Raw genomic sequence first — 26,231 nt, forward strand, 5'->3', positions numbered from 1 at the left:
AAACAAACACAAGCGATGACAGGACTATATTACTCTATTAATATGACAGATTCTAATTTGTGAGAATAAATGAACCACATTCGGGGCTTTATTACTTTCAGAAATTCTAAAATCAATGCAAGATATGCCATAAACATCATTCTTGGCAGGCAGTCATTGAGGTAAACATATAACTCAAAGATAGCTTGAACTGAATTCTGACCAATTTAGCAAGTAATAAGCAAGGCAGTCTGTGATAAGAACATTAAAAAGAAGAGACACTAACAGAGTTAGGAACAGATGGTATCCATAAATAATGTTGAAATAATAATAATATTTTAAATTTATATATGATGCCTTTCAGTCTGGAAAATCCCACAATGCCTTACAAAACTGAATTTAAAACACAAACTTAAACTGGAATGCAGCATTTCTGGTGTGAAATATGACAGTTGTTTGAGAGCCCAAGCAATGCCAAGTCGTTTGGGACAGCAAGAGAATAAGAATTTGAGTTCATTGCCATTGCAGTACGAGCTTGGGTTGAATTTTATTTCTTTCATCTCCTCTAATCTCCTTAATCTATCATCACCGATGGTGTCTGGATACACTGCCATTATACATCGCTCTTATTCGGAAAGACCAGTCTCCTTCCTGTTAATGATATCAGATGAGAGGTTGATTTTATTTATTAAAAACTAGAAATGATCAGCAATTTGGCTTTATCCTATGCAAAAAAATGACACTCTCAGCACAAACACCTCCCGAGGTCAAGTAGCAACAGCAGTTCTGTACATCCTTGTGCGGGGAATATTAGCTCCTGTGTCAGTCTAAATTCTGAAGCCTGCGTCTTTCACTGCAGAGCATAATTGCTCCTTCCGAGCACTTAGTAGCTCAGCCTAACTTGAGGCTGCCTTCTGATCTCAGATAAACCCAGGCAATCCTTCTGGCTTTAGTGGGATTATGCCAACATAAGTGAAACTAAAATTTCCCCCACAGTGCATGAGAGTTGATAGGTGTGTAAGGCACTGTGTGACATTTGAAAGCTGCAATGGAAAAGTGCTGGAGGATGATAGGGGAAAATCATACACTGTGTACACAGAGCAGTGGAAACTATTTAAAGCAGCTCCAGCCTCCTGCATTCTGCGTAGTCCCTTCCCAGGGAGAAAGATGTTACATGATAGCCTGGATATTTGAACAAATGGGCTCTGTATTATAGAAATAATAGAAAACATTGAATACTTCTGAGTGATGAATGACACAATCTATTCACAAGAATGCTGAAAACAAATCAGAAAGGGTTGATGGTTAAAATTAATTCATCTTTAATACTTTCCCATTCGATTCTATAGGAATCAGCCAACATGTTCCCATTCCAGGCTCACATTTTTGATAACGGCATCTCCAAGGACTTTTTATGTCAGATGAGCTTTATAGCAAGCTTAATGGGGTAACTCCCCTGGAAGTCGCAGCTCCTGGTAGAAATACTCCAAGGTACTCAAATAGCTTAGAATATTGGAGCATTTCTTGAGAATGGGGGTTTTCCTTGTAAAAACAGAAAAAGAGGTTGGTAACACGAATTTATCTGAAATTAACTTTTTAACCCTTCCAAAAAGCTATTCTAGCTTGTACTTATTAAACACTTGTAGCTTAGTCTGGATGTAAATATTTTCCATTCATAGGATTCCTGTACTGTCATTGCACTGAGCCCGTGAAGGGTTTCTGTGATGGCGTGGGACTCAGGTGTGAGCAGATTTGCCCTGTGTGCACGGAGAATAATGACAGCCTGCCCTGGGCGGTAAAGAAAACCTGGCACCTGTGTGCTGCCACTTATTATTGTCAAAGCTACCGTTGGCAGCGCATTCGTTCTACGTTTTGAAGCAGATGATGATTTAGACGGCAACATGAGCTAATCTGTTGTGCAGTGCTACTCATAGCTCACTGGGATCCCTTCCACTGGGAGGACGTTGGATGGTCAATGGATGGACTGGATGTTGCTGTACTCTCAGCAGTATTTCTTAAACTATATAGGGTAAAATCTGCTATAAATTAGCAGAACTTCCATTGGATCCAGGTTTGCTTCTACTGGTGTTGAGTCAAACCATGTATTTTTTGGATGGAAAGGAAGAGAGGGAGACAGAAATTACGTTGTCACATACACAGCAGACATTAGCATGGAGATAGCTTCATGTTACTGAACTGTTGTCTTGAACATCATAGCAAATAGAGTTTTGTCATTTAATATGTATCAGTTATGCATTGAAAAGTCCACTCTAAATCCAGCATGCATTTGCTTTGCAGGAAATACAAATCTGTGATTTAATCATGGCAATTTGTGCAGGAATACTTGGACTGTCAGCTTAGGTGACAAACTGTAACTCATGCTTGATTCTTATTTGTACCAGCAGGGTGCTCATGTAAGGGCATGCATACCTACATGCGTGGGTTCATTAGTCGTATCTGAGACCATTGCAATATTTCAAAAGGTTTCTTAATTTTCGACCTGCTTTTGTGAAATAGTGGACAGTCTCATGTTCATTTCTGTTCATTTGCATCATGGGAATTTACAACACAGTGCATTTGTTTCCTGATTTTATTTTTGCAGTGCCATATCTTCAATTCGTCAGAATGCAGTTGTTAGTTTGAATGAAAAATTAGTTTAAAAACCTACAGGTCCCCGTGGGTCACAGTTGATGCTACATCAGGGCTTCTGTTCCATCATTTCAGAGCCTTGAAGCTGGCGCCTGCAAGCTGTTACAGACAGGAGCTCTCCGTGTAGGCTCGGCACAGTGACACGGGTGACCTCGGTCTGCCTTGTGATGGGGACACATCCCTAGCTGAGGAGCCTGCCACTGGAACTGACCTCTTATCAGCAGTCTGCATGGAGGGGCTGAGTTTGGGCTGGGCACAAACATACAGCACCACGCCCCACCACCTGCCGGCACCCCTTGGTGCTTTGCGACCAGCTCCCGGATCCATCCTTCTTGGGAAATGTGCTTCCAAAACCACCTTCCTGCCCTTCTGGGAGCTGCTTTGGCCCTACATGCTAGACTCCGCTGCCTACCCAGACTCCCATGGGGATACTTCTTTCAAATGTTTTGTGTTTATTTTTGTTTTTTGTTTCTTTTGAGCTGAGACACAAGGAAGAGAAAATGTGTTTCAGTTATCCTTGCTGCAGTCTCTGCTCTTTATTTCTGTTAATACAGGACGTCATCTTTCAGGCCTGTCACCATGGTATGATCCTTAAATGCCAAATTCATGTGAAAACATAGAACCAGCTTATAAGAAAAGGGTCATTCTGTAGCCTGCTCTCTGAGCATTGTGTTAGTTGTACTTTGTGCACAGCCTTATCTTTGCCATACAGACTCCCAGTTTGTAGGAGATATGTCCGCAGGTCTGTCTACACGTATGTACATATTTCTGGCCGGTTTAAAAGTTCAGTTCCAGCTGAAATTAAGAAAAAGGTCTGAGCATTAAACATAAACCACTACTAACAACCGCTTCGCATAAATTCCCTCTGGATGATTTCTTTTCTGTGTCTTCTGGAGGGTGACATTCATTCTCACGAGCTGTGGTAAGACCACAGTGAGCTGGCTGACCACAGTAACTGCTGCATGTCGTTCTGCTTGCTGCAGATTAAGAGCACCGAAGGTATCTCTCCTCCTTTTTTTTTTTTTTTCCTCTTTTTCTCACTTGCAGAACAACTGAGAAAGGACAAGGCTGAGATATTTCCTCAGTGTTGCATTGTGCCTCCCCCTGCATGGTGCAGAAAGGAGTGAGGGAGAGAGGATGAAAAGAGCAGTTGGACTATCGCGACCCTGGTGTCACCCGACTGCTCACAAAACATGGGGTCGACAGAGACTGAGGCCTCAAAACACCGAGGCTGGAGGAGGCAGGGCTGTAAACCTTTCCTGCACTAGCCTGCAGAATAATTGCTGCTCCATATGATTTCTGTTTGTCTCCAAAAGCGCTTTTTGCAGTAGGAATAGCGTTCTATAAATGTTCCGTATTTATTATTTTGCTGGAGTGAATTGGCTATGCTGAACTTAGATCAATAAAATGAGAAAAAGAAGAAAAAAACAGCCAAAGATAAAAGAAACGCGGAGAGCCGTGCATTCCAGAATAAACACAGCACTCCTTGCCGTGGTACAGGCACTGTTTGTGCCTGGCTTCTCAACAGGGGTTCTTGCACATCCAGTAACTTTGTTTGTATTTTGTAAATTAGCAGATGGTTCTTTGATACAAAGGAGAAAGTGTTCCCACATCAGACTGAGCCTCCTTCTCTGTCTTCTCCCCCCTCTGTTATTAAACAAATCATAGGGGGAGAGACGACCACGATGACTAAATGCAAAGGGGAGAGGGAGCAAAGGAAAAAAATATGTGTAAGTTAACTGTGAAGTTTGATTTATGCTGGCTGCAATAAAGCAAAAAAATGGAAGTCAACAGAAGATACTCTTATTTCCAACATTTCTAAGCTATGCTCCTGGAGACAGGGTGCAGCCAGATAAGAATTTGCAATCCTTTTCACTGCCTCGATTATTAGAGGCCTTCCAGTGGAGGTTGCCTAAATCTCATCAGTTGAGGGAATTACTCAGGTAAGTGTGTCATGGCTGATGTGCAGGAACAATTTTGTCCCTGTTGTGTCACCACGTCGGGGTGCAGCCTGTGTCCTGGCGGTACATCCAAGGCATGGTGCCTGTTTACCAGAACACTCGGGCTTGATCTTGGCTGGACCCTCAAGGCAGTGATTTGAGTAATGTAACAGCAATTAAATAAGGCTCTTACAGACTAGATCTGTCTAAAGCATATTCCACATTGAACCAAACAGCCTTTTTAATTGCTAGTCTGAAATTTCTTTGGAAATGTTATTGCTGCAATAGTCAACTCTCCCCTCATTTACTTGAAACCTTGTCTACAGAGATATTTTGTTGATAACTATAATGTGTTTCTTTCTGCTTGTGTATTTAAAGTATATATGTACGAGAAATAGTGCCCTTTGGGGCAGGTCTTCTCTTTCTGATCTGTTTGTACAAGACCCAGCATTGTTGGGGTCCCAGTCCATGATAGAACCAAAGAAGTACAACAGTACTGTAGATAAAGAGCTACTCTATCTGAAGTTAAACTTCCATTTAGTCACTATTCAGCACTTTCCCCTACAGCTCTTTGCACCAGAAGTCTTGCACGAAGAAGTTCCTTTGCTGTTCCTGTCTTTGTATCTGTCTGGTCCCATTGACCAAACTGCCAGTGGAAGATTGTCATTGGCCCTAGTAAGAGTAACAGACCCAAGAGTAATGGGTTCTTGCTTGTTTTAGGATGAAAGATAAAATGCTTTCCTCTTAAGCTTTGCCTGAAATGTAGCATGTGTCCAAAGGTGGAACAAATTATGGCTACTTTACCCACAAACACTGGGTAGCAGTTTAAGGGAAAATTTACCCAAGTACTTGTGCAGAGACTGACAGTTTATGATAAAACCGAGATGGATTTAATGCTAGCAACAAGTAATACTGTAAGCAGAGGAAAAAGAAATTAAGAGAAAAAGTTGCATTATATATAGGAAAAATATGTACCATGGAAAAATACATGTCCAACACTAAACATGGGCACAAGCCCAGTGCTTCTCATTTTACAATCACTGAGAGTGGCTCCATTGACTTCCAGGGGACTTGAATGGGATCCAGCTCCAAATTTGGCTTTCTTAGCTCATGATTACTCCTCTTGGAATTAATAGTATTTCTTGAATTAGGACAAAAGGACATTTTTGATACTACAACTCTTGCCCTCAGTACTTCATTACATTATATATATGATCCAAGAGAGAACCCTTTCAAGGTAATGCCTGTTAGTGGCGTGCATACATTTACAGTGATGTTTTGTTCTGTTTTCTAACATATGTCTTAAGACATATATATAGAGAGAGTTAAACTATCTAGAGAAGTTGAAGGAGTCACCAGTCTACCTGCTAGAAGTTCCCAGTATCATTAAGAGTGTGCATGGGTGGTAAATTGTCTGTTGGATTTATTTGATTTATTTGCTCGTTTTGATTGCTTGGTGGTTAATCTATGGGCACTCCCCATTTCTTTCTTGTGTTTATCACCTGGGCGTAAATGGGTAGTTGCTTGTCATGGGGAACTTGGGTTTAAAAACTGAGAACAGCTCCCTGCACATTGCAGATCCATGTCCACTGGGCAGTGCTGGTAGCTGAGGCAGATTGCAATAATTATCTGATTTACTTACAGCTCTTTTGTTTGATGAACATGTAAGACCTTTTCAATGAATACTTTGTATTCTGAGCTAAAACACGGTTTCTGACTGTTCTTTTGGCATACAACTGTGAAACTCATTTTCTGCGGCAGAAAAACTTGAACTGTGTAAAAACTTTGCATTTTTTATGAATATTCATTTAATATTTATAATTATTTTGGTCTTGCTTATGTACTCCCCTTGTTTTCTAATATTCAAACCATCTTTTTGGTAAGTAATTTGAATGTTGGTACTGACAAGTGTTTTCTCCGATGATGCCTATCACACCCACGGCATGTTGTTCTAAATGGCGCAAGAAAATAGTGGTCTAGAACCGCAACATGCTCAGCAAAACGGCTCTACTCCTGCTCGACAGGGCGAATGCCTGCATGCTTTTCAAAGCAACTGGTTTAGCACTCTTCATTTGCAAAGAGGGAAGGGAGAGGAGAGAGAAACGCTACTCTGAGAGCAGCTTGTCACATGCTGACCTACTTTTCCAACCAATCTGTGTGCAGCCGGAGCTGCTGTTGTGTTGACATTACATAGCCGAGCTAAAGCAAACCCAGCAGAATCCGTGGCCTTAGAGCTGGGCTCGGGAGAAGACAAAAGGCCTTCTGGGTTCCAGGTGAGTTGCAGACACGCAGGCACTGCAGGGCTGGGAGGCAGCGAGCTGATTTTCAGATCTGTCTCGTGCCTGCTCTTCCCCATCAGATGCAAAGGAGATTATGTTCCCGTAACGAGGCCACTTGGTGCCTAATCTCCCAGGTACAGTCGTGTCTAAAGCAGATGTTGTTCGTCCGGGGAGGGTCTCCTTATCTGCGTGGGGGACACGGCCAAGGAGCTGAATTGGTGGCTCTTATCAGCATTTTCTCTCTCCTGACAGGAAAACCAGGATAACAAGGGAAGAGGGGTGTGCCTGTGAGAAAGGCAGGGATGCCCATTTGTCATGCCTGTCTTTGACTCCATTTTAGCCACTAGGGATTATTTGCAGATGATGCAAATTAGAGTAGCCATAGAGCTCCCCTAATCTCCTGCAGAGGGGACAAGTTGTACAGAGCCTGCAGACCAGGGAATGGAAACCTTTTAAATGTCCATACCTCTGTATCTGTGCTGTTAGGGTATTGTTGGATCCTAATGTTTAACTCATGATCTTTGTTTTTTTTTTTTTTTTTTCTTTTTTTTTTACTAGCTATCGTTAAGTTTTGAAGAACTTCGTTTCTTGATGTGCCACACATCTGTAACTCCTGCTGTATATACTGGGGAGAGGTACTGCTACCTCTTGAGAAATATGAGCAAGTATGTTGTGTCATCACCACATCAGTTTTTATCATTTCAACCAATGTTTTCAGAGATTTGTAATTTCCAAAGCAAATACTGCTCCTTTGCCCATGAAAGCCTCTTTTCCCCTGATGGAAACGATTCTGGTTTATTCTTAGCAGCTTGTTGCAGATATCTCCATTAATGTGGCTTGTTACTAAAACATTTTTTTATGACTAGTGGTACCTTAAAGCAAGAGCTCTGTTGATTCTGAGAGGGAGGAAGACCCTAAAACTTTGGTTTTGAAAACATGGTGCTTCCTTTTCAAGTTTACACTGTTCCAGAGATTTCTTTTTACAAATTGTTGCTTTGTGTCTCCTCTAGAGAGGGTATTTGTAACAGGACGCAGGTAAGATGCCTTGAGACCCATTTATTTATTTGGGTCCTACAGAAATACAGTGGGCCTCAGCTTAGCAGAACAAGTGAAATAGTGAAAATGAATGAAATCAGAGCCTCAAAAAATAATAATAAAAAATAAACAAGGTCTAGTAGAAACCGGTTACTAGTAGGTGAAGCGTTACTGGGACTTACTGTACCCTGTTGCTGGAATCCTTGGTGGACATTTTAGCACAGAGCGATGGCATATGAACAGTAAGTACACCGACTGCTGTGCCCTGCCTCCCTGCCTGTGGCACCCTCATCCCACATCAGAACTGCCTTTTTGTGAGCTGGCTTCATCTGCTTTCCAAGTGGATTAAAACAGGCACTTGTAGGGTGGACGAAGAGAGTCCTTGGATAAAGCGAGCACAGAACACTGAGTGCAGTTGTTATGCTGAACTTCCCCACAGAGATTTGGGTATTTTAAAAATCGCTCAGTAGAGTGGGTTCTGCTTCTTCCTAGGAACATGCTAGTGGGGGAACATTTGTCATCTGCCCTTCTGCTGAGTCCTTGTTTCTGGGATAGAGGTTTTCCTCTCCACCCCATTACCATTTCTCTGCAGCCATTGCCTATTGCTAAGTGTTTCTTGGCTACCTGAATTTGCCATCCCGTAAGCCATGCAGGGCATGCAGGGCTGGAAGCTTCACAGGCTGCGTTCGGTGGTGTGCTGCTTGGTTTTGGGAGGATGGGATTCAAGGGTTTGGGTCTGCATGAATCTCCTGCCTTGGGGCAGTGCTCAGCCTCACTGCCTCACGCACATATGGTCCGAATCTTCCTACACCTGAACCATGAAAGCCAATGGAGAACTCATAGGTGGTGAGAACTGCTATTATTGTAGCACTCAAAACCTTAAAAACTTTTTAGTTAACAGTCTTAACTTTTTGTGAATTTGTGAATTTTTAGGTAGTTTTACAGTTCAGAGAGAATCACAGCAAAATAGATTGGTTCCCTACACCTGCCATTTCTTTCATCTTTGTCATTGCTTAATGTTTCTATTTAATTTACATTAATTTCATTTTAAGTGTCTGTTATTTAAGGATCTCTTGTTAACTACAGGTAGTGGTAGGAACTGTGCTAGGAACAATGAATTCTAGTCCCAGCTTTCATCCTTCCCCATTTGGCAGTGTCTGAGCCTGAAGAGCCAGGACCACATCCAGGCTCTCCACACTGAGACAAGATCTGGGAGTGCACGTCTCTCTTCCCTACCATGACGCCTGTGGAAACCCATAGCTGAAAAAGAGTTTCAGTCTAATCCAGCCAAATCTACCCGGTCCCTGTTCTGCATGATCTGACTGCCACGATCACTACACTGCTCTGCAGCGTGCAGATTGTAGCCTGCAAAAAACCTTAGGTGAGATTCTTAATCCTCCTGCTTCAGTTTCCTGTGCTGTGCAAATAGTCAGACCCTCACTGACTAGCACACGGATCGATTCCTTACCATCGGGAAAGAGATTTGAAAACCTAAAGCAGTAACTTCACGATGATGTTTAATCAGTATTGTGTGTTTAATGTTAACGTTGCTGTTATGTGAAAGCTTGTTGACAAATTCAGGATACATTTTTAAATTTCTTTGGAAAAGTCTGTAAATTTAAAGTCTTTTAAAGTAATGTCACTATAAAGTCCTTGTCCAGCAGCATGCGGTTTATAATCCTGTAACAGCAGTGTTCCAGCCTGTGTTTTATGGATGTGGACTGGAGAGATGCGATGCGTTAATGGCTTCTCAATAAGCAAAGCTTATAGCCCTGTTCTTTCCCAACATCAGAGGTGTGACCTGATTGTGGTGGGTTTACTTCTGCTGAAAGCACAATCAATGTCTGGTATTTTCAATACCATGGAGATAAAAAAAAGTGCATTACATTTTTCAGCAGGAATATCACTTCCAGCAGGAGTAGAACAAATAGACCTTTCTAGCTGTTTACATGAACAGACTTTCAAGTGTATCCTCCAGTTCCCTTGGCAGGTAATTTTTAAAACTTGTATCAATGGAAAACAAAACTGAGTTAGTCAAGTGCCTCTTCAGAGTCCTGAATGAAATGCGGGCTCCCATCTTGCTCACTCAGGTGAGGTGCTGCCCAGTGAATCTGTGTAACTACCAGCCCGCTAACCTGTCCTGTTAGAAAACAGAGCTGAGCTGCCTGATGCTGCCCACGGCTGCGGGCGCTGAGCACACCTTGGGTCTTCTCATTGTAGGGGATATCTATGCAGTAGGGACCTTGCTCCTGCTCAGAGCCCAGCATCAGGAGGATCCATCGTCAAGGGTCTGGGAAGCTTTTGGGATGCTGCATACATCCTACCTGTGCCCCCTGTACTGTGGGCACTATAAAAGCTGGGGCCAAATGCAGCTGTGTGCAGACACAGCTAAAGCCACACTAGGACCACGGAAGCTGCACCAAAAGGTATTAATTCCTTCAGCTGCTCCAGTAAATCTTTTTCCACCACAAACATACACTGAGAGTTGCTCCTGCCCAAAAGAGACCTGTGGGACAGAATCAGTGTCAGAAAGGTTAAGTAACTCAGTCCATAATTGCAGAGACTTGTCCATAATTTCCAATTCTCTGTGCAGAAAAGGAAGGCTTTTCTTTCCATTAGACCATGCAGTTAAAGGCAGAGAGAACCTGGCCATCGTGTGCAAATCCTCTAAGTTTAATAGTTTCCTCATTTGACATAGATTTGCAAGCCAAGGTGATTAATGAGTCATAAATATAATGCTACAGTGATCCTTAAAATAAACAACACTCCTTGATTTGAAAATCCCGGGAGATGAGTTTTAATTTCTCTAACCAATCTGGGAATGTAAAAGATTTTCCTGCAGTGCCTTATTGATATAATTTGACCTTGCTGAGCAGTGGAGCTCCCCGATGGAGGTGTGGGGGGAAGGAGGGGGTGTGCGGGCACACATGCAAAGTGCTCTTACTATGCCTCTATTCAAATTCTCCTTCCATATTCTCGTAAGAACAAGCTCTCTGAGAACCAAAAATAGCACAGACGGAAAATATTCTCACAAGATGATTGTCACACAAATAAGAATAGTTTCTCTTTAACCCATTCTCTTATCAGCTCAGCTCCCTGCAGGCTTCTGATCCTCTGCTGGTGCTTTACTTCAGCCAGTGGCCAAGAACCTATTCATGAAAAGCAACAATTTAATGGTAATAAAATTTCTCTGTGGTTGACAGTGTGCCACTAAGCTGGATTAAATGAAGTGTGTTTACCTTGTTTTAACAGCATTAAAGTATTGCTTCAGTGATGGCAATTTGCAGTGTTTGTAACGGGCTGGTTTGGAGTTTTGGTGACTGTTTCTCTGGGTCCTTTCTAGCACTGCCATTTCCACCTCCTAATGCTTTGTTGGTTTCAATAGGGTTGCACAAAATGCACGTCTGACCCAAATTCTTCCTGCCAATCACAATTTCCTCTATAGAAAGAAAAGGTGAATTAATGGCGAAGCCTTTATTTATTTTTATTACTGCAGCACCTGCAAGCCTCGATTCTGGAAGAGGAGAAAAAGGCCTGGGAGAGGCTACAAGGAAACCAGGAACCAATACTGCTCCACGCAAAAAGCAACCAAACCGTTGTGGTTTTTTTTTGTAGGTACCACGGCAGAGTATGGGCATGAAGAGGTTGAATGAGAAGTATGAAGCTGTGGATATTTCTAGGGAGCTCCTGCAAAGTGAGAGGAAGCTTCTTTGAAACTCCAGCAAGTGGGTGGCGTGACCTAGCAGCACCCGTGCATCAAGGTGGATGCTGGCGATGCAGGCGATAAATCCAATGGTCTGCCAGAGAGGGAGTGTTAGAGAGTGGGGAGGTGGCAAAGGGATGCAGAGAGAGAGGGACAGAGGAGAGCTGATCCCATAAAATCCTATATTATCCGGATTGCTCTGGGGAAATGCACCCTATAGTTAACAGTGGTCTGCAAATGAGCTTCTCTGTCAACAGTTACCGTTGTACGATGGCATGTTAATTCCTGTACTTCTGTGATAGACAGTTACATATAAATAAAAGCTATCGCCCTGTTCTTTTATTTGAATTTGTTTATAGACTATGGAGAAAAGCTGATGGTTGCATATTTACCACACAACAGATGTTCATAGTTCGCAGGCACATCATCTGCCCAATTGCCCATGGCTTTGTCTATTGCAATTATTTTTTCCCATATGTACATATTGGGTCATATTCCAGCTCGGAGACAAAGAGGGTGTTATTTTTCCTTCCTCTGGAGCTACTGAGGTCAGTTGGGCTTCTGACAAGGGCTGTCGCATCCCGAAGAAGAGCCCCGAAACCATGCCCATGGCAGTAACTTGGAAGGGAGTGATTGATGAGCTCCCAGTCGCACCTCTGCTACAGAGCCTTCTGTTTTGGGCATGATCCTCAGCTCACCCATGGTGCCTTACCCCAGAAAGGCTGATGCACTTGGGGTATTCCTGCAAGGACACCATGTACTGACTGTGAGAGAACTTGGAAAAACCTGTCCCATGATGTTTCCATGCTGGTTAATGCAGGGGGAGTTTGTGGGTAGTCTGAGCACAGGAACAGTGGAGTGCTGAATGCTGCCCAGACAAGCAGACATATTTTACTGCCATAAGTAGCTAAAGAATTACTGTCCTCCCTTCTTTTCAGTAGTAATAACCTGGGATGGTCTGGATTCTCTGTGCACAAGGGTTGCCAGTGAAATTCCAGGCCAAGAAGGAGTTGGGAGATGCACTTTCCTAAGGAGAGAGGCTACTGCTGGTGACCTGCCTGGTGACGGCTTGGCTCCGCACAAGGATTCGTGCACGAGGATTTCCCTGGATTTGGAAACAGGCCCTACGTTTTTAGCTCACACACCGAGCTAATGTGCTGCTTAGCTTCCCTTTGTGGTTTCGTGTCCTTGGCAGTAACCTGTACCGAGCAGCGCTTGCCTCTGCCGTTCTGGTGTGGGCAAGCGATTCCGGCCCAGCTACACAGCTTGTGCTCGAGCCCTGAATCAGAGCGATGTAGTCCTGCAAGGAACCCGGTGCCATCTGACTGCAGTGCAGTGCTGGGAGATGTGGTGCAGGGCAGGGAGAACACAGCTCGCTCTGAACAGCCCGCTTTGACTTTGGGCAGCCTATCCACCAGGCACAGTATAGCCAGCTGGGGATGATCAGCCTTGCTGAGAGGTAAGCATAATGAGGTAGACACAGAGATATCCTGCAGGTATCCTTCTGCAGCTCGTAATTATTCTTAGAAAACTTTTCCTGATATACAGCCTATATATTGCGTTCTCTGAATTAAATCAGTTCTTCTGTTATCCATCACATATTCTTGTTTACTGTGTTGGAAGCTCCTATTATATTCCCCAGAGTCTTCCCCTTTCTAGACCAAACAAATAGAGAAGAAATTCAGCCTTTCCTTATGGAAGGATGTTTTCCTCTCAAATTTGTCTACATTTTTGGTAAAATACGGTGTTCTAAACTGCACCCTAAGAGGAGTTTCACTGATGCTTAATGAAAGGGAATGATTACTTCCTATGGCATGCATCACTCTTATTAATACATCGTTGAATGAGCTTTACTTTTTTTCTTGCAGTGTATCATAGTGTTGAGTCATATTCCACCTGTGTCCTCCAAAACTCCCAGCACTCATTTTGCAGTAGTGTTATTTAACCAGTTATTTCTTAGTTTGTATTTGTTCATTTGATTTCTCCTTCCTTTACTCGGTACTTCACACTTGCCTTTATTGAATTTTTTGCTTGATCTAAGGACGTTTCTTCAATTCATCGAGGCTGTTCTGAATTCTGAAAGAATCTTTTAAAACACTTGCAGTCTTCCCTAGCACCCACAGCTTCTGCACTGTCCTTTCTATGAGCTGAGTCATTAACAAGAACACCAAATCGACCTGGTTTCGGGACAGATCCTTAGGGGGACCTTGCTTGACAGGTCCAGAGATGCTCAATACCTGTGGGAGGGGAAATCGGTGTTTGAACATAAGCTTTGGTCTTAATTTGGAAATAGCAAGGCATTAGGGCAGTTCATGTATCCATTTTAAGTGAAGCTTCATGAAACACGGTGAACAAATATTACACACATGCATCGTCTGTGCAAGCTACCCTGTGACTTAGTGCTGCCCAGCATACAAATGCCACGCTCTGCCTTTGCACCGTGAATCCGCACAGTACCCCAACGGAGTTATAAATATACATCCTCCTTCAGTTTGAGAAGTAAGAAGAGGATGCAGATGGGTGAGAACTGTTCCAGTGCAGCTCGCGCTCTCACCCGGCGCATAATGAGATCAGAATGCAGGCAGGAATGTGTGGAGGAGTGGAGCTGGCAAGGATTCACCAGCCTGAATTATTCTAAGCCTATTCCATCCCTAATCAAACCTTTTTCCTTTTTTTTTTTTCTTTTTCAGTGAAGGTGCTTTATGGAGATGCTTCTGTTTGAACATAAGAGTCAAGCCCTTTTTGCTACATGAGCAAATCCTACTTGACAGGATATTGCTCTTCCAATGAATTTTTGGTGTGCTGGGCTTCTTATCATAGCCTCCTTTACTATGGTTATTTTGGAGCACTTGGCATTTCCCTGCTATGTAGCCAATTTGCTGGATGCTGGCAAGTATGAAATTGGATCTTTAAAAGGATTCCAGATCATTTTTGATGCTAATATAAATCTTAAGAAAAGCCAACAAAACAAAAACAGAAAAGAGGGTGTGCAGGGCAGCAGCACGTGAGTTACCCAGACTTGTTTACATCCTGATTTGCCAAAGATACAGCTTGACCCCAGCGTAACCTTGAAATCTCCACAGCAAGAGGAAATACTATGTAAATTAGAGCAGCCCAAACAAAGCAGGGAGACAGGAGTTGGGTGTGCAGAGCAAGCTGGAGAGGCAAGCTTTGCAAATGCTTTGCCATCAAGAAGAAATAGGCACAAATTTCTTTTTATCTAGGATGTAACGTCTGTGAAAAACAACGTTACTAACCAAAGATGGCACTGCTCATTTTACACCACCACACCTCTTTCACATCGCATAGGCACAGCATGCTTGCCCTTGCCAGCCTGTGAAACCACGCCGTAAGCAAGATCAGGTGAGAGGGCCCAGGGAAATGTCCTCCCGCCCAAGCGCTGCGGCTGTGAGATGGGCTTTAAGAGGTGTCAGTGGTGTCTTGGGGCCCTGCCACAGGAGCAGAGTAAGGCCTCCTGCTTCTGAAGTACCAAATAGTGGAGAGCAGGTGGTGGTGGTGGGCAAGGCCTGTGTCAGCCTGCTGCAGGAAGGGGAGAGGCCTACCAAGGGTCCGCAGCTCAGGCGGGGGCGCTTCAGCGGGGCTGGGGTAAGGCGGATCACTGTTTCCTCTTCTGTACTGGGACTAATGGTGTGGCTCAGCATTAAGCCTGACTGGCAAAGAGACGTATGGGAAAAGTAATGATGTCGTTCTTCCAGGGAGTTAAGAGCTTTCCAACCCGTTCAGCTCGTTGTCTGGGCACCCCACGCAGCACCCCGAGCATGTCTAACCACAGCCGTGCCACGCACAGATGCAGCTTCCCCAGCCCCTCACCGTGCTAGGAGGATTTTATTCCTTGCCTTGTTATTTGGAATTGATTTCAAGAGAGGGAAGGTGGTTCCCAGGCTGACCCCTCTTTGCCCTCGGACCCACGAGGCTGTTAATCTCTGAATTCTCATCTCCAGGAGCAGGGAGCACAGCAGTGGCGAGCAGTATTTTCAGCCTGGCAGAGTACAATTATCGAGCCCACTGTAGGCTCTCGCAAAGCCCAGAAGAAGCACAGCTTGTAGCCAGAAGCATGTTCACAACCAGGGTAGTTTAGGAGGTAATACTGAGATATCACGGGGAGAAAAAAAGAGAGAACTTTATGCCCCAGCACTGTCAATATCCTTCCTGAAATCTCTGTTAAAAAGGTTCTCCACCATGAATTTCACTGAAGTGTCTGGGGAGAGCCTCACCTAGCACGAGCATCGTGTGATGCCAGGAGCAGCAGGCTCTCACCTGACAACACAACGTCAAATTTCTTGCACTTGGAGAAATGAGCATTGTCCATGGAGCAGGGTTGAACCGGGCTGTTGTGCTCAGATGTTTTATTCCCTGAATCGTTGGGGGCTCACCAGGGGCCATGCTCTTCAGGCCTTCCTCAAGACGATGTGAGTGGTCCACTTGGGGCCCAAGTGCCTTCCAGAAAGAATAGAAGTGCCAGAATTTGTTCAGGTTGTTGAGAAATAAGAAGTATGTTGTTCATAAAGATGTCTGTGAACATTTTGTAGCATTTGCTTGCCTGTTCTCTCCCACTGGCTACACATGCATGCACTACACACAGTTACTGCTCCTTGTCAGAATAGAACCCCACCCCGCTGAAGTATAAAATGACATTTAGGTAGATATATTCATTTAAGCAAAATATGTTTCCTATGTACACTAATTGGCATAAGAGTCTTACTTTAAATGCATAGATTTCTAATCCTAGGAAAGTTGCTTAGCCAATAAAATGTTGTGTGCTTGAACAGGAGAAGGTTGAAAGAAAATTAAAGCGTGGAAAGAAGAATGGATCTGCTAAAGTAAAGGCAGTGGGGGCAGCTGAGGAAATATTTGGGCAGCCTCAGTTGTCCTTTATTCCAGTCCACAGCAAGTCTATAAGTTTGGAGGGGTCTGTGCAGAGGAAAAAATACTATTCAATAGGAGTGTTGGTGGCCAAGCCTAGCTCTCACGTGCAGTGTTGCTCTGTAACAGCATGGAATGTGAAAGCAGCTGAGTGAAAACTTCTCTCTCCAGTGGAGACCACAGGGTTCAGCTAAGTCTGAAACTCTGCCTTTTTAATTCATTGTCTCTTTAGATTTTGACTGTGTGGGAAATCTTCATTCCTACTTGCACAGAAATTTATGAAATAAATGGGAAATGTAGCTTCTTAATATTTAATTTGCTTGGTGATTAAAAGAAATTAGTTTCAGGCATTGAGCAGTTTGGCAGACCTCTATTAATTTTTATGAAGAAATATTTGCCTGACTTCTTTCAGAGAATTTATATGAAAAGAATAATTATTAAATCTTCTCCCATCTGTATCTTCTTAATAAGGACATATCTAATGTGAATAATCAGAAATTAAATCCTAATAGAGTGGTCATATGTTAAGTGTAACATAGTCCATACGTCATAAATAACATGTAGGTTGTGAAGTTAAAATAGACAATGTCCAAAAGTGTTTCAGATGTAGAATTTATTTGCAGATATTCAAGACAACCGGGCAGAATCGGGTACTTAATTCAGGCTTCACTTCAGCATTTAGGAGTTCAAGCCATATAAAGTTTCAGTGTCTTTGAAAATCTGTGCCTTGCTTTTTGTAATCATTAGCGAAGAAAAGGACCTGTTGCAGTCTCGTGGTTTTGAGATAGTGCTAAGATAATTTACACAGTGGTAACCGGGTCACTGCCAAGCTAAAATGGAAAGACCTTTCTTTGGTATGTGTGTAATGGAAAGTGTGATATTTTCAAATGCAGAATGATCAATGAAACAATACTTAGCCAATGTTCTTCGGACACAGTAATGATGAAGTAGGCTTTCAGATTACTGATTTCAGGTTTGTATTAATCTTTTTCATCATAACTTTGTAAGTAAGGCTTTTGCTATTGCGTTTGCTTTAGTACACTGAACTGGTAGTCTGATTGCAAGTTTTGAGAAGTAAGCATCGTTCTATAGATACAGCTTTGGGATAAAATTATTTTAATTTTTGATGGTTTCATTATTTGTGCCCACCACTAAATTATCTCCAAACATTGTGCTGTGGCTAACGGCTAACATGGGGCTCCCAGAGAAATATTCACCTCTTAGGGAACATTTATTCATATGCGGTTTCATAAGACAGCACAAAAACTAGGTGAATGTAATTTGGAAAATGAAAGTGGGACGAGAAAATGATTTGTGTCCCAGGCAGCAGTGAAAGGAGCAGTTTTGTGACACCACCTTCTTTGCCCTCCTGTGCCTGGTGTGATGCCCGGGTGAGAGGCCATAAAAAACTGTCAAAACTGTCATTTCCCACCAATAAATCTAGAAAGAGGTAAGTTTTGTCTGAATGCGGCGGGGTAAAAATAGGGCAAATAAAGACTGAGAGGCACAGGGTATGTGAACACCACCAGGCTGGCTGGTGGCAGGGAACCAAGCTGTCTTTGAGCAAGGAGGTACAGGGTCTGCCCGGGCTGCTCTTAGACCAGCGCTGTGTGAGTGGGCTGTGCTAGCAGCACTGCAGCGTAGCTCTTCTTGCAGGTGAGTCCCACCTGACGGGAAGAAACCTGGGAAAGCCGAAAGTGCTCCCAGTTGCCTGCAGAACATGCAATGCCCCTGGGTTGCAGCACAGGGCAGCTTGCTGCTGCCCTGGAATTGCTCTGCACAACTACTGTAGTGCAGGACTGTCTCCTCGCCAATGTTATTATTGATGTCATATATCACATAGAATCCTAGTTGTTTTCTGATTCCCCCATTGATAAAGACTTTTAATCTTCCTTCATGTGCCTTGGTTTAGTGCTGTAGGTGCACCTACACTTCTGCCTTCCAGAGGAAACGGTGCATGTGTGCCTGTCTTCATGCAGGGACAGCACAAGCAGGCAAACCCAGAAAGATTTTAATTAGGTTAAGGATAAGTTTCAAAGAGGATATAAGCCTCTAAAATGTAGACATAACCAGAGCTTGCCATGGGGCATGTGTGTCCATCTGCTGCTGTGGAGGGCAGTGCAGAGGCAGCCACTGGCTTCTGCCTCCAAGACCAAGCTGTGGGCCAGGCTCCAAGTTCTGCTCTTTCAGGCTCTTTTTTTCTTTCTTTTTTTTTTTTTTTTTTCCTCCCTTGGAACAATAAGGTTTCACTTTTACTTTGGACTCCATCTCAGATTTATGTTGACCATTAGTCATACCCTGTACATGCATCTATAAATAAAAATCAGACTCAAACTGTGCCCCCGCCTGCCCGCCACTGTACTACTGGCTACAATAAAATGCTTCTCCAGCAAACTCTTGCCTCTTGCTAAATAGTCTGACTCATGTTTTCTGGTTAGGGAAAAGGGAGTGGCATCCTGCAAGGCCTGCAAACCCCAGAGCAGCGCCATGTGCTGCAGCCAGTGTGCAGTATGGAAAGGAAAATACAGCCTTTGTTTGCTTAGCTTTATGGTTGAAATGTAATTAATGGCAAGTGGGTCAAAAGTATGGATTAAAAAATCATGCTGTAAGTTAAATTATCGTATGTTAAAAGAGGAGTCCTAAAATATATATATATTTTTTAAATCGGTGTAGGGCTATTAAAAAAGCCTTCTAGTCTGATTGTTGAAAAAATGCAGACACATGGAAATATTCTTATAGTTTCCAGATTACTTTCTTTCCAGTGTGTTTAAAATAGCTCTATTTTTTGTTGTTGTTTTGGGAGCTATTCCTGTTTAATAATAATTTCCAAATTTTCTCATAAGCAGGATCAAAATATTAATTAAGATACTTAATTATCAATGATACTTGAGTAACAATCTCAGCCAAAAAAAATCAAAAACAAAAACATAAAATTATATCAATATATTTTAAAAGTAATGTAGGAACCTTTGTGAAAATCCCACCCCCCAAATTACATTAATGACAACTGTTATTTTTCTTTTTAGATGTTGTTTTCTTTTCTTCGTTAGATTTTCAGTCAAGCCTTTTGCTACATGAAAAAGACGGCAGAAGTATGCAGGTCATACTCGGTGTATTAATATAAAAATTTGCTGTAATTGAAAAGAAGTGGAACCAACCTCTTGCACTCAGTTTGCCTAATATCATCCAGTGTAAGAAGTCAGAACATTTCTGAGAGAAGCATTAGCATCCACAGTGCTTACAGCAATCTTTATATACTTAGCAAGGAAAAACAACCCAAGGACAAACCAGAAAGCCAAGCCTCCAGGGTTACAAACTGGCCTTTACTGTGTCCAATGGCATTCCTTTTAGGTTTAACCGAGCTGTGAGATGTTAAAAATCACTATTGCCCTTCTCTCTTGGGAGATCCTCAGGGAAATTCAGTCATTTGCTAAAATCACTGAACTCTGCGGATCCCAGCACATGCTGCCAGCAGCACAGGAGCAGACACTGAGAGCATTGTCCTGAGGATGCCTGCGTGGTTTGGGCAGAGCAAGGTGGGATCATCCTCACCATTGAGCATCCCACCCTTGTTTTACCCAAGATCTGTTTTTGCTGGTTCACAACCCCACTTTTGGAGCACTGTATGAACCCAGCATGTAGCGCTAAAAATGCAGTAAGATCTTCTGAAGGTAACAGCCTTCCCCTGTTCTGAGCTCATGTATATTTTGCCCCATTCTCCAGTGCTGAGAACCTGTTTTGGGTAGTGAGGAATCAGTCCTCCTGCTGGTATTCATTCACAGCAGAGAGAGCATGTTAAAAGGTGTGCAGGACACAAATGTTTTCTTTAATCTGAGACTTTAAAAATCCAGTCTAGTACCTGGAAGATGGCAAAAATCTACTCAGAAGACTGAGAAATATCAGAATTATGGTAATTATGCAAGCAGTATTCATTTCTATGCATGGAGGTATTATGATCCTGGACTACAAGGTCACATTTTGTCTCTGACAGCCTGCCTGCCACAATGCACAGGCTGGATGCACAAGGGAGACAAATTAAGATTGCATGTGCAGCTGTAAATGTGACATTTGGAATGTCTGAAATGGAACAGAAATAGCATTATGTCAATGTAGATTTTTGTGTGCATACAAATAAGCTTGTGGCTTATGTTCACCTCTCGCAGGTGCTGGGGCTTTGGTACTTGTTGTACTTAGTGGCTCTGCACTTGTCACTTCTAGAAACTGGTGGAAGCACAGTGGTGGAATGAAGATGTTCTTCCTTAGGTTCTTGCACCTAGGTAAGGTGTGTTTCACTGCACCTTGAGTATGCTTTTCAAATTACTATTGATGTTAAAGGTACATTAACTCATCACAGGTCTGTTAAGACTATTGATAGTCTTCTGCTATAGTAAGATTTTTTCCCCGATTTTCTCTTCCCTGTCCTCATCCGTATTGGCCTGTCTGCTCTGTATCTCCTTTATGCAACGCTGAAAAACCTGAGAGGTTGCTAAATGAATACCAGATTTTATTTATATAGAAAAAATATTTTTGAGCCTTAACTAGCCAAACTACAAAAACAAAGTTTGCAAAGCTCATATTGTATGAGTTCATGTTGTATGGGCATCTTGAAAGATGACCAGAATGACTTGGACGTAGTGGCATCCAGCGCCTCCGTTTGGCTGTGCATGTCTGCGTTGCTGACTATCGCAAGCTTGCATGCAGAAACCATGCTTGGGCTCCCTTGTTGTGAAACCTTGGCTTGGAATGGTAAAATAACAAACAACTATTAGCCTGTTTGCTGAAAACAGAATGCAAAATTAGATTAGATGATAATGTCTCTTTAAAAGAACATATTTGTTAATTATTTCATAGGAAGTTTTTACAAAGAGATGTTGTGATAAGTAAAGTCAAAACCTCACCTTGCATAGAATCTGCTTAGGTAGCTGTACGTACTGGAAAAGTGGGTGGTGGGGTGGTTGCATAAAGAGATAGGCTGCTGGGAATGGAAAATGACTTTTTTGGCTCTGCTACCTATGCTTGAATGAATGCTACGGACTTAACGGGAAGAGAGCGATAAGGAATGTAGCAGCTGCTGGGAACCGTGAGCTAAGAGCTGGTTTGCTTCAAGCCACTAACCCTCAGGGAAGACTTGGAAGGTCCCAGTGAGCTTGAAAGATAACAGCCTGCACTGGCACGGTGAAAGGAGAGCTGAAGGACACATGGAAATACCACCTTCTACAGTGTCACTGGACCAGCCGTAGTCAGACCCCCCAGGCCTTACTTTGACCTGCACTGCTAGCAGGGCTTTGACCGCTCTAGAACAGCCCTCAGTCTGTGCATAGGCTGGAACCGCTTTCTTCAAAATCTACTTCCATTTTTGTATCACTTAATACAAATTCGATCGATACAGCACTTTATGAAATGTGTTATTAAGATGTGTACTGAGCTGATTGTTTTACTACTTTGTTTGCAGTACAAATCTGCTTCTTGAATATCCAAAAAGATACTGAAGATATTTTGTGTCCTCTGTTATCATAACCATTGCTTAATTCCTTAATAAAGATGCAAACGGCTTAATGGATTATGGAGAAAAGGAAAAGAAGTGTCTGACTATATGGTGTCATCTCCATGCAGGAAGTTTAAACCAGAGTGAAACTGTCTCTCACAGATATGACAAAAAGCAAAAGCATTTTACCACAAAGCGATGACTTTTTCTTGAAGAAGGTGCTCTTTATCCCAGAAACAACATGAGCATGACATGATGTGGCAGTTACCATAGCAACTAATTATTTTTTATTGAACAACAAGAATAAGCACAATAGCTTCACAAAACCCAGCATATCTTGGCAAGCAAGTTAAAATATCCCAGGGCATCATCAACTTGTGCAGTCATCATATTTAGTTTCTTTTTTTTTTCCTTTCAGAGTTTTTTATTTCTTTTAAAAATGAATGAATACATTTGATTACGAGTCAGAAAAGGTATTTTACTTTTTCATCTGCCTTATTCCTGTAACGAAACCTTCCTTGCGTTGTTGCACTACTGATGCACTGTGGTCATTTAAGTTACGATAGGAAATGCCTGCCTTGGTTGTGCTCTTGAATTGATGAGACAAAATTTCCGGTAGGTGCCCAAGTGACGAGTGAAAGGTTGACAATTTAGCTGACAGGAGAACATGTTGAGGAAAACGGAACAGATGGGGGTCTTGAAAATACCATTCCCTTGAAGTTTGTGGAATCAGTTATTTCACAATAATAGCACAAAGCAGAATCTTGTTCTGTAATTACAAGGCTAAAGGAGAGATGGTTTTGATCCAGATATTATTGATTTAGTAACTGTGGTTAATAAAGTAATTCAGAAATTGTAGTGTGATTCAGGCCTGGCTGAAGGCAACTGCACATTCTTTTATTTAGAGTCCCTTTTAATAAATTGGATTTAACTTTAATGAACATCACATTGAGTCATAGGTGATGTGTTGATGTTATCAGAGTTGGTGGGACTTTTGCAATGCTTGCACACTGTTGTCCGGATAGAAAAAGAAGAGAGGAGAAAGACCATGACCCTCGTTACTTGTTCCTTTAACATCCAGAAATATGTGGGTTTGGATAGATTACTTCAGAAATACTGCTGTTTGTAGTAGCAAATCCCACAATGTTAGTGAAGATTCCCGTCCTGTGTTAGAGCTCATGTATGTAACTCGGTCTGTGTAATTCTCTGTGCTAAACTTACACTCTCACTTCTGTTATTGCAGACCATCTTGAAGGCAAGTATAATATTAGCCTCTGTAGCACTATTGCTGCTATACTTTCAATTATGCATGCAGGCTCATCTGAGGACAAATTAGATATACTGCCAAAGCCAAAACATTTCAGGAATTTTTCTGAAAAAAAATGTTCTCCATCTGATATATAGGAACGAATGAAGAAAATCTCCATCTTGGTTCTGCTGTTTAGGGTGACCTTATAACTGAATATCACTGGTTTAGTTCTAGCTTCAGTTAGGGGAAAAAAAGAAAAAAAAAAGAGATCCCTCAACCACATATTCAACCTCAAAGTCAATATTTTGATTTGGTTCAGAGCCGGTTGCGTTAAACCAGTTAAGGTCAGATTTAGTCTGGAGAGGCTGCAAAATTACAGGATCAAATAACACATGATGTACTGTGAAACTTAACTGCATTAGAGGTTGCATAAACAGAATTAATATTACTTAACATTGCACCAACATCTGAAGTACTAAGAAATCTGAGTGAATGTGATTGAAAACCTCCCCGGATAGTAAAGTACAGTTGTGTGGTGGAGCTTGGAGGAGAGGAGGTGGTGCTCCTGTGCGGTAGGGTCTTTTGCTTTGAGTCACGGCTGAATCAACGCACCAGCCCGGGGGTTAAGGGAAATGGCCACTGAAAGGAATGGGACAAATTAGCCATTGTCATGCTGTCACCGTTGGCTGTCCTCTCACTGAAGCACAAAGGAAAGACAGATTTGTTTGCTGCTGCTGAAGATTCAGTGGTTCTGCTTGTCGGGTTGTGATTTAAGTGCCCCACAGTTGTGAACGAGATGAAGTAATTCTGCCAACCTAAAAATGCTCCTGAGAAGCTCTCAAACTATGCTAGTAAAAGGGCTGTAACTAACCTCCCACCAGCTTTGGTTAAGACCCCTATAACGCGTTTCTAATTTTGGTAGTTGCGATGAAAGTCCCAGTTTGCTTCTGCTGGTGTGGGTACAGAGGCAAAAACTGCTGGCGAAGGGGAGCGACGGGATAGTTCATGGGGTGTTGGAAATTCTCATGTCCCTGTAGGATGGAGCACTTCCCATTAGTTTTGTCAGTCACATGATTCTTCAGTTCTTAGTGAGTATTTGGAGGCAATGCTCAAGCTCTTTCTGGCAATGTTGAAGAAACTCCGCGGATCATCTCTTTTTAAGAAAAGATCTGGCTGTGTGATCATCAGGAAGAAAGCAAGACTGAGAAGGAGTGCTAGATGGAAAACTAAAATGTTGACACACCCCCAGCCAAAGAACTTTTAAGATTTATGTAAATAGTTGAATTTTGATTCATAAATGCTAGTAGCATTTTTGAATTATATCTTGCTGAAACTCTGAATGCTAAGATGGCAAAAATACTTGGTCCTGTTGATTTGATTTACTATAACACAGCCTGGCGTGTTAAAAACTGTTTACAGAAAAATGCTTAATCCTTTTAAAAACCATAAATGGGATCATGGTCTGCGTAGAAATACTGGATTCATTCATGAAATGTAGAGCATTGGGCAAATTGACACAGAAGCTAGGAGATGTATAGTTCTGTGATGACAAACTATAAAGATAAACAAGCCTTTGTGGAACCTACTGTGAAAAGGAATCATTTATTAGAAAGATGCATGCTTTCTCAAGCTTTTCATTTTCTTCCTGGCACTCTGTACAAGGTACTCCAGACACCACTAACAGAGCAGTGCCTGGAGGATTCGCCAAGAGCTGAAATTACAGCATAATGGGCTGGGGACTGGGCAGAGAGGATCCCTGTAACTGCAAGCATACACACCAGCTGAAAATGTATTTCTAAATGTGGATTGTGGTTATAATAGCTCAAAAAGAAATTTATTTTTATCATTCAACTAAAACCATGCAGCCAATCGATACAGATGAGCTCCAACAGTATAGTTCGCATTCCCCAGACTGAGCAGTAATGACTCATGAGAGTGATCCCTATTCATAAGTGTAGGCAACACAAGTCAACTCCTGAGCGAGTACAGGTTGAGGGGCAGACTGTCATTGACTTCTTCACTTGCATAACCTGATTATATTGCATCTAGGAGCGTGATGCTGACAGCATTTTGTTGTTGCCATTGGAGTACAAGGACAATGGGCTGCAAATCAGAAGTTCAGGGCAATTCAGTTGTGTTATGTTTAAACATTATTTTGAAATGGAATATAACATAATATTATAGTGAAGTAGATTTGACTGTCCAGTCACCTTTATACCACGCTGGCAGTGATGGGGCCTTGGAGGAATAGCATATTATATTATGTTTATGCCCAGCTCAATATTCTTTTACAGTATCATAAGTTTAAAGGTGCTTTCTTGTAAATGAGAACCAGGAACTGTGATTTTTTTGCTGATGATTTCCTTTGTCTGGGATTTTCTACTGTGTTGAAGTGCTAAGAATACAATATCCAGTGCTGTATAATCATACAGACGATTTTCTTTCAGATCAGTACCTGGCTTGGTATTTACCAGGAGAAATACTTGGCTTTATCACATAGGCTTTTGCTAGAAGATTTAGTCCTGCAGCTCAGTGACGTGATCTTCATTTAACTTACTATTAGCATAAGAAAAAAATAAGGAGAAAATAGCGTCTGCCATTGCCTAGAGGACCAATATTTTATATTTTTTTCAGTATAGGTCTATAATATAGCTGGATTTTTCTGATGATAAATATCAAGCCTTATAGAAAGAGTTATGGAGTTCTGGTCTGTAATGGTAAATGGTGTGCAGGGAGTTACAGCACTCCTACTATAAGGCCCCAAATGCCTTGACTTCTTATTGCTTTTTTAAGCAGAAATACGTCTAAGTATGTTGCAACACAAAAGAAGGAAACTAGACTAGAATCATGTAAGTTGTAAGTAAAATAATAATGCAGTACTTGTCCGTGACATGTATTTCCTCCCGCCCGCCCCAAACTGGAAATCTTTATCACAAAGGTAACTTTCTTTCCTCTCCAAGGGATTTTAAATGGGAAGTAGCAATAAAGGATGTAGCCAAACTGTGGCAAAAAACACAAATGTAAACTT

This window comes from Cygnus olor, chromosome 12 (genome assembly GCF_009769625.2).
Source record: "Cygnus olor isolate bCygOlo1 chromosome 12, bCygOlo1.pri.v2, whole genome shotgun sequence".
NCBI classification, from domain to species: Eukaryota; Metazoa; Chordata; class Aves; order Anseriformes; family Anatidae; genus Cygnus; species Cygnus olor.